Here is a 12,227-nt window from a genome sequence, read left to right on the forward strand (position 1 = left end):
TCTTGAAGATGGCTGGAGAGATATTCGATCCGCCATTGAAAGCACCGCAACCGCTGCAATAGGCACGGTCGGTGCCGGCGATATGGCGATAATGAACCTAGGAGCACGCGCGCAGTACATGCGTATTCCGGATCCGAATCTCTAGGAAATCCAGGAGGAGATCGGTCGGCTGAAAAACAACAAAGCCCCTGGAGTTGACCAACTACCAGGAGAGCTGTTTAAACACGGTGGTGAGGCACTGGCTAGAGCGCTGCACTGAGTTTTACCAAGGTTTGGGAGGATGAGGTTCCGCCGCAGGAGTGGATGGAAGGTGTCGTGTGTCCCATCTACAAAAAGGGCGATAATCTGGATTGTAGCAACTACCGCGCAATCATATTGTTGAACGCCGCTTACAAGGTACTCTCCCAAATTTAATGCCTTCGACTAACACTAATTGCAAGGGAGTTCGTGGGGCAGTACCAACGGGGTTTATTGGTGAACGCTTTACCACAGACCAGGTGTTCGCTGTACGTCAGGTATTGCAGAAATGCCGCGAATACAACGTGCGCGCATATCATCTATTTATCAACTTCAAAGTCGCATATGATACAATCGATCGGGATCAGCTATGGCAGCTAATGCACGAAAACGGATTTCCGGATAAACTGATACGGTTGATCAAGGCGACGATGGATCGGGTGATGTGCGTAGTTCGAGTTTCAGGGGCATTCTCGAGTCCCTTCGAAACGCTTTGGGGGGAGTAATACGAAGGGCAGGGATTGACACGAGTGGTACGATTTTCACAAAGTCCGTCGAGTTTTTTGGTTTCGCCGACGACATTGATATCATGGTACGTCTTTGAGAGGATGGAGGAAGCCTACATCAGACTGAAAAGCGAAGCTAAACGGATTGGACTAGTTATCAATACGTCAAAGACGAAGTACATGATAGGAAGAGGCTCTAGAGAGGTCAATGTAAGCCACCCACCACGAGTTTCTATCGGTGGTGACGAAATCGAGGTGGTTGAAGAATTCGTGTACTTGGGCTCACTGGTGACCGCCGATAACGATACCAGCAGAGAAATTCGGTGACGCATCATGGCAGGAAATCGTACGTACTTTGGACTCCGCAAAACGCTCCGATTGAATAGAGTTCGCCCCCGTACCAAACTGACTATATACAAAACGCTCATTAGACCGGTAGTTCTCTGCGGACACGAGACCTTGACGATGCTCGTGGAGGACCAACGCCCACTGGGAGTTTTCGAATGGAAAGTGCTGCGTACCATCAATGGTGGGGTGCAGATGGTGGACGATACGTGAAGGAGGCGAATGAATCACGAGTTGCATCAGCTGTTGGGAGAACCATCCATCGTTCACATCGCGAAAATCGGAAGACTGCGGTGGGCCGAACACGTAGCCAGAATGTCGGACAGTAATCCAGTGAGAATGGTTCTCAACAATGATCCGACGGGAAAAGAAGACGAGGTGCACAGCGGGCAAGGTGGATCGATTAGGACGATTTGCGGAGCCTCCTCCTGACTGGAGAAGACTTTTATGTATTGTACAGGCCACTCCGGCCTTGATCTGGTAATAAATAAAAAGCTACTTCATTGAGTCTGTACGCATATTCAACCAAAGGCCCCAAATACGTTTTCGATCAATTGTTGATGTGACCAAATGTCTTTTCGGCTAAACGTACTTTCGACCAAAAGTCATTCAGCGAAATTTGATACCACAGCTTTTGAGTACGCTTTTATTCGTGAAAGGCAAAACGTAACATTTTATTATCATAATTAAAATAATTAGAAGTTTTGCCGAGAATGATGGAACAAATTCTTTTGAAATAGGCAGTAATCATCACTACGTTATAAATAAACTTATGTTTTTAACTTAATTCAATCCTCAAAGCAAATTGATATGTTTGTTGTTTCACATGACGAATAATATTCAATCCCATGCTTTCCCTACGCTCACCTCGCTGACTGTAATTTGGTTATCGCGCATCTCAATGTGGTATGCTTGTTTTTATCGTTTTTTTTTACTTTTCATAGCAAGGAAAACTTTCCCCCCAGGTTAGTGTAGTTTGTGTTTGCTGTCTTCCTTGTTAACCTCGGGAACCTAACCCACTGGGAAAGCTGTCCGTATACCTGAGCTCAGGATAGTTTCAAACTGATGTACTTTACAGCTGCAACTGCTACTTTGCCTGCTGAGCTGGGCAAGGCCATCGCCGCCAAAGCCTGGTAGAAGTTTCACCAGCTTTTTAATTTTCATCATTAGTCTGGCGGGGCAAAGTGGCTACTCGGGATGACTAACAGGATTATTATGCAAATACGAGTAATACTCTTGGCGATAGGAAAATTTTATTTTAATTGCATTAAAATGTTTACAAATTTTAAACAGAGGAAATCGACCGACAGTTTAATAGTATGTAATAGTCTTATCCGATAGCTTTTGACGATTTTAGAATTGGTTGGTTAGCACAACAAACAAGTGACACAGCATATAAAAGTGGTACACGAGTTAAGCAATCTAGGCATATTATCTTAAACCAAATATGCTTATCCAGTATTCAAACTTTCTGTACATACTTATTTTCAAAAGTATGACACATATTATGCTTGCTATTATATTAGCGTTTAAATTGATTTCTTTAACAGTCACTGAGCGCAAACATTTTAGCAGTAAAATACCTGCACTGTCAGCAGCTCTTTGTATTCCTCGTGACGCTGAATCAACATCTAGAGAAAAGCCTGGCAGTTCGTAGAAAGGTGAATTTGCCCCCCACGTATACTTCAAATTCACGTATCGCTGCCTTGCAGCCATACACGATGTGGTACCAGCTTGGCAAGCAGTCAGTCGCCGAGTGCGATATGCATACGCAAAAGTTATAATGGATTTTCTGAAAGTTTAATGAGGCACGACGATGTTCTTTAACAGCTGAATGAGTAACACACAGTGACGTTAGACAAGAGGCTGATAGCACGTGAGATAAGGTGCAAAATTTAAGTCAATTGGAAGAATGCTGCTCCAATTGAAAGCAAAAAGTTACTCGCTGTGGAAGAGGCTGAAACATTTTATTAGTTGAGATAATCAGATTCAGCTTCTACGATATCATACAAAATAAACTGATTCCCAAGCATTTAAGATCATCTAAATCATAATCGACTTTCATCGAAAGGCTTCGTTTTATTCATAGGCTAATGTTCATTACGTTGACAATCCTACTGAAATATGTACACTGCACAAAATACACTGAGCGAAATAAGTAAGGCACACTAGGTTGGTGCCTTTCTCGTACATCAAATTGATGAATCAACTTTTAATCGGTGCCACATAGTTAATCTACCAACCGATTCAGCTTAACGAACTGTCGAATATGAAATTGTCTGCCAGTCCGTGTACATGTATGTTCTGTGCGTGCTCTAAAACCAACTTTTCATAGTATACACTCCGCAAAACTCGTTGGATAAACAGATAAATAACTCTTTTCCAAACTCATATCAAACGTTATATACCACGACTTGATTACCTACGCAGTAGACGACTGATTACCAGGTTTTCTTATGCTATACACCTGGTAGCAAAAGAAATAGTAAAAGATGTACCTACCCTCCAGCCAAAACCCGAACTAACGTAAAACGAATTGCATTGTAACGACCACCGTAACAGCAAAACTACTATGGCATGGCGCTAGCATTTTGTATCAAGAGACGTTTTGACGTAGGACTACGTCTGTGTTTTCTATATTGGGGTACACTTTACGATTGCGAAAATCGGGGACCGTCACGAAAATATGATAGACTTTAAACTTTAATATCTAAGCCGTTTCTCGATGGATTTTCAATTTTTTGGACCATTCGATCAAGGATGAGTCAACGCTTCTTTGTATTTATTTGAAAATACTGATTTTCAACTATTTATTATCGATAATTGATAAAAAGTTTAGAAATAGGTAAACTAACCAATCACGTACATGCATCACTAGCACAGACATCAAAAATCAATCACTTGCGGGTTTGGATCTAATCCTCAGTTTGAACAAGATTTCACGCATAGCAGACGCATCAAAGCGATTGTAGCGGAGCGGACACAGCATCATGGAGGCGCTAATAACATTTTCAAAGAAAATACATCGCATTGGTGGTGGTGCTCGATGTGTTGCTGCAGATCATTCAACCTCAACGAACCAGAATTTCATATGAAGAAAAGGTTGACCATAAAAATAGCACTGTGGCGATCCCGCACCAAATCATCAAAATTTAATACAAATTGTGGTGTCAGTTAGTTGGAAAGGAACATTGGGAATAGAAAATTGGTTCTTCTCAGGACCATCATTTTATAAAAAGAAAGAGTTAATTGCGAAAATGGACTGTTTCGGTGGCATCGGGTTTGGCGTGGTAGTTTGGTTGCTGTTAGTGATCCCATCCATTAAAATTCACTACATCATCTCCCTCCGACGCGCTATCAAATTCGCTATTTACGATTGATCTCATAACCAAATTCAGAATCTTTCGAGAAAGTTTCATTGGATTCTTAGAATTCATAATTCTCCGAACGGTCCGTTGTCTGTGGAAACCCGATCGAACTGGCTCGCGCGCGCGGGAAAGCAGCTTTCTTATATCTAATGAAGTAATCCCATTAGCCCCGCCCATTCATTAATCGTTATGAGTGCACATTATATTTACACTATATCAGCTCACAAAGGGGCGGGGCTTACGGGTTTAATTTATTAAATACAAGAAAGCTGCTGTTCGATGCGCGAGCGATTTTGATCGAGATTCCACAGAAGGCGGTTCGACATCGGATGCAGCGAAGCGGACACAGCAGCACGAAGTGGGTGGCAGTGTGGCAATGCTGCAAATTTACACAAGCGATTGGATGCAGTTAGTGATTGGAATGGGAATTGGGAAAAGAAAATCGGTTCTTCTCAGGACCAACATTTTACGAAAAGGAAGAGGTAATTGCGAAAATGGACTGTTTCGGTGGCATTTGGTTTGGCGTGGTAGCTTGGTTGCTGTTAGTGATCCCATTCATTAAAATTCACTACATCATCTCCCTCCGACGCGCTATTTACGATTGATCTCATAACCAAATTCAGAATCTTCCGAGAAAGTTTCATTGGATTCTTAGAATTCATAATTCTCCGAACGGTCCGTTGTTCTTCTCAGGACCAACATTCTACGAAAAGGAAGAGGTAATTGCGAAAATGGACTGTTTCGGTGGCATTTGGTTTGGCGTGGTAGCGGTTAGTGATCCCATTCATTAAAATTCACTACATCATCTCCCTCCGACGCGCTATCAAATTCGCTATTTACGATTGATCTCATAACCAAATTCAGAATCTTCCGAGAAAGTTTCATTGGATTCTTAGAATTCACAATTCTCCGAACGGTCCGTTGTTTGTGGAAACCCGATCGAACTGGCTCGCGCGCGCGGAAAAGCAGCTTTCTTATATCTAATGAAGTAATCCCATTAGCCCCGCCCCTTCATTAATCGTTATGAGTGCACATTATATTTACACTACATCAGCTCACAAAGGGGCGGGGCTTACGGGTTTAATTTATTAAATACAAGAAAGCTGCTGTTCGGCGCGCGCGAGCCATTTTGATCGAGATTCCACAGAAGGCGGTTCGACATCGGATGCAGCGAAGCGGCCACAGCAGCACGAAGTGGGTGGCAGTGTGGCAATGCTGCAAATTTACACAAGCGATTGGATGCAGTTAGTGATTGGAATGGGAATTGGGAAAAGAAAATCGGTTCTTCTCAGGACCAACATTTTACGAAAAGGAAGAGGTAATTGCGAAAATGGACTGTTTCGGTGGTATTTGGTTTGGCGTGGTAGCTTGGTTGCTGTTAGTGATCCCATTCATTAAAATTCACTACATCATCTCCCTCCGACGCGCTATCAAATTCGCTATTTACGATTGATCTCATAACCAAATTCAGAATCTTCCGAGAAAGTTTCATTGGATTCTTAGAATTCATAATTCTCCGAACGGTCTGTTGTTTGTGGAAACCCGATCGAACTGGCTCGCGCGCGGAAAAGCAGATTTCTTATATCTAATGCCGTAATCCATTAGCCCCGCCCTTCATTAATCGTTATGAGTGCACATTATATTTACACTATATCAGCTCACAAAGGGCGGGGCTTACGGGTTTAATTTATTAAATACAAGAAAGCTGCTGTTCGGCGCGCGAGCGATTTTGATCGAGATTCCACAGAAGGCGGTTCGACATCGGATGCAGCGAAGCGGACACAGCAGCACGAAGTGGGTGGCAGTGTGGCAATGCTGCAAATTTACACAAGCGATTGGATGCAGTTAGTGATTGGAATGGGAATTGGGAAAAGAAAATCGGTTCTTCTCAGGACCAACATTTTACGAAAAGGAAGAGGTAATTGCGAAAATGGACTGTTTCGGTGGCATTTGGTTTGGCGTGGTAGCTTGGTTGCTGTTAGTGATCCCATTCATTAAAATTCACTACATCATCTCCCTCCGACGCGCTATTTACGATTGATCTTATAACCAAATTCAGAATCTTCCGAGAAAGTTTCATTGGATTCTTAGAATTCATAATTCTCCGAACGGTCCGTTGTTCTTCTCAGGACCAACATTCTACGAAAAGGAAGAGGTAATTGCGAAAATGGACTGTTTCGGTGGCATTTGGTTTGGCGTGGTAGCTTGGTTGCTGTTAGTGATCGCATTCATTAAAATTCACTACATCATCTCCTCCGACGCGCTATCAAATTCGCTATTTACGATTGATCTCATAACCAAATTCAGAATCTTCCGAGAAAGTTTCATTGGATTCTTAGAATTCACAATTCTCCGAACGGTCCGTTGTTTGTGGAAACCCGATCGAACTGGCTCGCGAGAAGCAGCTTTCTTATATCTAATGAAGTAATCCCATTAGCCCCGCCCTTCATTAATCGTTATGAGTGCACATTATATTTACACTACATCAGCTCACAAAGGGCGGGGCTTACGGGTTTAATTTATTAAATACAAGAAAGCTGCTGTTCGAGCGCGCGAGCCATTTTGATCGAGATTCCACAGAAGGCGGTTCGACATCGGATGCAGCGAAGCGGCCACAGCAGCACGAAGTGGGTGGCAGTGTGGCAATGCTGCAAATTTACACAAGCGATTGGATGCAGTTAGTGATTGGAATGGGAATTGGGAAAAGAAAATCGGTTCTTCTCAGGACCAACATTTTACGAAAAGGAAGAGGTAATTGCGAAAATGGACTGTTTCGGTGGTATTTGGTTTGGCGTGGTAGCTTGGTTGCTGTTAGTGATCCCATTCATTAAAATTCACTACATCATCTACCTCCGACGCGCTATCAAATTCGCTATTTACGATTGATCTCATAACCAAATTCAGAATCTTCCGAGAAAGTTTCATTGGATTCTTAGAATTCACAATTCTCCGAACGGTCCGTTGTTTGTGGAAACCCGATCGAACTGGCTCGCGCGCGCGGAAAAGCAGATTTCTTATATCTAATGCCGTGATCCCATTAGCCCCGCCCCTTCATTAATCGTTATGAGTGCACATTATATTTACACTATATCAGCTCACAAAGGGGCGGGGCTTACGGGTTTAATTTATTAAATACAAGAAAGCTGCTGTTCGGCGCGCGCGAGCGATTTTGATCGAGATTCCACAGAAGGCGGTTCGACATCGGATGCAGCGAAGCGGACACAGCAGCACGAAGTGGGTGGCAATGCTGCAAATTTACACAAGCGATTGGATGCAGTTAGTGATTGGAATGGGAATTGGGAAAAGAAAATCGGTTCTTCTCAGGACCAACATTTTACGAAAAGGAAGAGGTAATTGCGAAAATGGACTGTTTCGGTGGCATTTGGTTTGGCGTGGTAGCTTGGTTGCTGTTAGTGATCCCATTCATTAAAATTCACTACATCATCTCCCTCCGACGCGCTATCAAATTCGCTATTTACGATTGATCTCATAACCAAATTCAGAATCTTCCGAGAAAGTTTCATTGGATTCTTAGAATTCACAATTCTCCGAACGGTCCGTTGTTTGTGGAAACCCGATCGAACTGGCTCGCGCGCGCGGAAAAGCAGATTTCTTATATCTAATGCCGTAATCCCATTAGCCCAGCCCCTTCATTAATCGTTATGAGTGCACATTATATTTACACTATATCAGCTCACAAAGGGGCGGGGCTTACGGGTTTAATTTATTAAATACAAGAAAGCTGCTGTTTGGCGCGCGCGAGCGAATTTTGATCGAGATTCCACAGAAGGCGGTTCGACATCGGATGCAGCGAAGCGGACACAGCAGCACGAAGTGGGTGGCAGTGTGGCAATGCTGCAAATTTACACAAGCGATTGGATGCAGTTAGTGATTGGAATGGGAATTGGGAAAAGAAAATTGGTTCTTCTCAGGACCAACATTTTACGAAAAGGAAGAGTTAATTGCGAAAATGGACTGTTTCGGTGGCATCGGGTTTGGCGTGGTAGTTTGGTTGCTGTTAGTGATCCCATCCATTAAAATTCACTACATCATCTCCCTCCGACGCGCTATCAAATTCGCTATTTACGATTGAGTTTTGAACTTTGAAGAAAGTTTATTTCGGATAGTCGGATCAACTTTCTTTTGTATAGAATCAATAAAGTCGCCACCTTTGTGAAAACTATCTACCTACAGCAACTACCCATAAGTGAACGTCGCTTGAATAGACAGATGCCAAGAGATAATGTTTGGTAATATGAAGAAACTTTGTCTTGAGTCGAATTTCTGTTGTCATTCCTCGCAACAATACGCATCTTAGATAAACAACATCTCATAACCAAATTCAGAATCTTTCGAGAAAGTTTCATTAGATTCTTAGAATTCATAATTCTCCGAACGGTCCGTTGTCTGTGGAAACCCGATCGAACTGGCTCGCGCGCGCGGAAAAGCAGCTTTCTTATATCTAATGAAGTAATAGATTAGCCCCGCCCTTCATTAATCGTTATGAGTGCATATTATATTTACACTATATCAGCTCACAAAGGGCGGGGCTTACGGTTTTAATTTATTAAATACAAGAAAGCTGCTGTTCGAGCGCGCGAGCGATTTTGATCGAGATTCCACAGAAGGCGGTTCGACATCGGATGCAGCGAAGCGGACACAGCAGCACGAAGTGGGTGGCAGTGTGGCAATGCTGCAAATTTACACAAGCGATTGGATGCAGTTAGTGATTGGAATGGGAATTGGGAAAAGAAAATCGGTTCTTCTCAGGACCAACATTTTACGAAAAGGAAGAGTTAATTGCGAAAATGGACTGTTTCGGTGGCATCGGGTTTGGCGTGGTAGTTTGGTTGCTGTTAGTGATCCCATCCATTAAAATTCACTACATCATCTCCCTCCGACGCGCTATCAAATTCGCTATTTACGATTGAGTTTTGAACTTTGAAGAAAGTTTATTTCGGATAGTCGGATCAACTTTCTTTAGTATAAAATCAATAAAGACGCCACCTTTGTGAAAACTATCTACCTACAGCAACTACCAATTAGTGAATGTCGCTTGAACAGACAGATGCCAAGAGATAATGTTTGGTAATATGAAGAAACTTCGTCTTGAGTCAAGTTTCTGTTGTTATTCTTCGCAACAATACGCATCTTAGATAAACAACATCTTATAACCAAATTGAGAATCTTTCGAGAAAGTTTCATTGGATTCTTAGAGTTTGTCATTGTTGCCGATGGTCAATTCCTCCTCCTGGATAAATAGTTTTAGTCCTGAAAAGGACTGTTTGCAATCAATTCTTGAACTTCCTCTCACTTTTTCACCGGCGCCATAGTGAACGATACACGTATGCCTCCACCGCGGGCGGAAACCGAACGTTGCAAATAAATATATTTGCGTTTGGTTTGGCGCCGCTTCCAATTCGGCTTATTTTTCCTTCTTTTTGGACATGTTTGATGATGGTGACTTCTGAGATTCCGGTGTCCTCCACTGAATGCCAGACGAACGGCTTCAGCGGCGATGCGGCCGATGAGTCGTGTTAATCCCTTTTCCATATTTGGAGACTTAACGTCCATCCTGCTGGAAGCTGCTCGGCTTTTAAAATTCGATTCGATTCGATCAAAAATGGTATGAAATTTGCATCTGACAGCTGTTATTATGCGTATTTGTTAACCCAGACAGCCCCGCCCATTACGTGCTGGATACGCAATCGAGTGACTATGGATAAGCACTAACCTCGCCATACACTTTCCTAGCACAGACATCAACTTCTTATACCCCATGATCATCATTGGAAACTATCTCTTAAAATTTAAATCAGTTCTAAGAAGTGTTTTAGTGCGTTGGATAGAGTCTCTATCATTCGATAGAAAAGTTAAATTTTGAGAAAGTGTGTGAAAAGTGGGAAAAGTATAAGAAGAAAGTGCAATGTCGCAACACATGGCTGCGAAGTATTTGCGTGAATCGCGCAAGCGAGCGAAGGAGCAGGAACCTGAGCGTCCTCCGAAACATGCCAAAACCGCCGCCGAGAGAGCTCGTTGTTATCGGGCGAACAAAAAAGCGGTCAAAGGTAATGCGACACCGTCTACTGACTGGGACGCTGGCGAAGGCCCTTCAACTCGAGGTAGGCAATTTTTGGTAACAATTTTGGGATAACAGTGTGACTCAGTGCGATTTTATAATCGTATTATTTTCTGAAGTTATATCAATTGTATATGACTCAGAGCGTTAATGAATAACGCTTCCAATGAATGATTAAATTTGTTATGATTAAATAATTCAACTCTATGATTAAACATTATGATTAATGATTTAATCATTTTTGGCAATGATTAATGATTATGATTAACGATTGAATTATTTTTTGACAATGATTAACGATTACGATTAATGAATAAACCGTTTGGAGTATGATTAACGATTACCGATCGTGATTAAATGCTGACACAATATGTGTATGATTAATGATTAAAGATCGGCATGATTAATGATTAATGATTATGAATAATCAAATTGAATAGTTTGCATATTGAGCAATTATCAAGGAACATTTTTACCAAATTGGGTTATTGAAAGGTATGAAAATTAAATGATTATGATTAAAGATTAATGAATAGAAGCGATGTATGCAATGATTAAAATTGATGATTAATGAATAAACTCAAAACAATTATGAATATGATTAGTGATTAATGATTAAATGTAAAGTTCTATGATTAACGATTAGTGATTAATGATTGAATCAAATTTTTTGTATGATTATGATTAATGAATAATGATTAAATAGCCCATTATTCATTAATCATGATTAAATCTATGATTAATCACTAATGCTCTGATATGACTGATCAAATATTAGTTCAAATAAATGAACAACGAATATTAAGAGATCGCTGTAAACATCTTTAGTTATTCGGGTAGATTGACCTGAATTACATGTTACTGATAATCAACAACTGAAACATTTCGTAATAAGTACTGCCGGTCGTAAACATTAAATTTTTATGAGTAGAAGAATCGTTTTTACGGGAGATTGTTCGGTACAATTATAAAGGGTTTCAAATTATGATGGTTCGAAACTAACTCCCCAGATGCAGTACTTTAGAGCGCAAGCGGCGGTGTAGCTGTTTTAAGTATTTTGCCAAAATATGCTTCGAGAAGCTTAACTTGGCCATGAGTGATGCATATTGTTATATTATTATTGGTTTCATCACCTTTATCGGTTTGACACATAGTTATCGGTACTTTGGTTGTTAGGCCAAGAAAAACTGTATGTTGGTCACCCGAACAGTAGCGACATTATAGTATCAATTGGCGATAATTAACAAACGTTATATGTACTAAAATAAATACATCTGATTATGTATGCTTATTTGTTATTTTTGTTATTATTTTCATATATGGTTCTCGAGATTCAGTAAGGTTTTACCACCATACTACACTCCGGTCTACTCGTACATTACAAATTTATGAACTTTATACGACTGACTCTAGGTTTATATGAATCAAATTCAAGCGCGGTCTATGAAACGAAGTTGATTGACTAAATTGATTCGATACGATAACGTTGTTGGATCGAAACTGTATTTGTGTGTTTTTTCAAGCTTTGTCTTGTTTTATTTGTTATTTTAAGGAATTGTTTTTGCTTTTGAACAAGGTATTCAATGTAAAGTTTGACACGTTTCAATTTGGTTTACATACATTTTGATGAAACAATTTGCTTTTTCTACAGCAATCAATCAAAATGCCGTATCTAACGCCAATTTTATTTAT

This window comes from Armigeres subalbatus, chromosome 1, assembly GCF_024139115.2.
Source record: "Armigeres subalbatus isolate Guangzhou_Male chromosome 1, GZ_Asu_2, whole genome shotgun sequence".
Lineage (NCBI taxonomy): Eukaryota > Metazoa > Arthropoda > Insecta > Diptera > Culicidae > Armigeres > Armigeres subalbatus.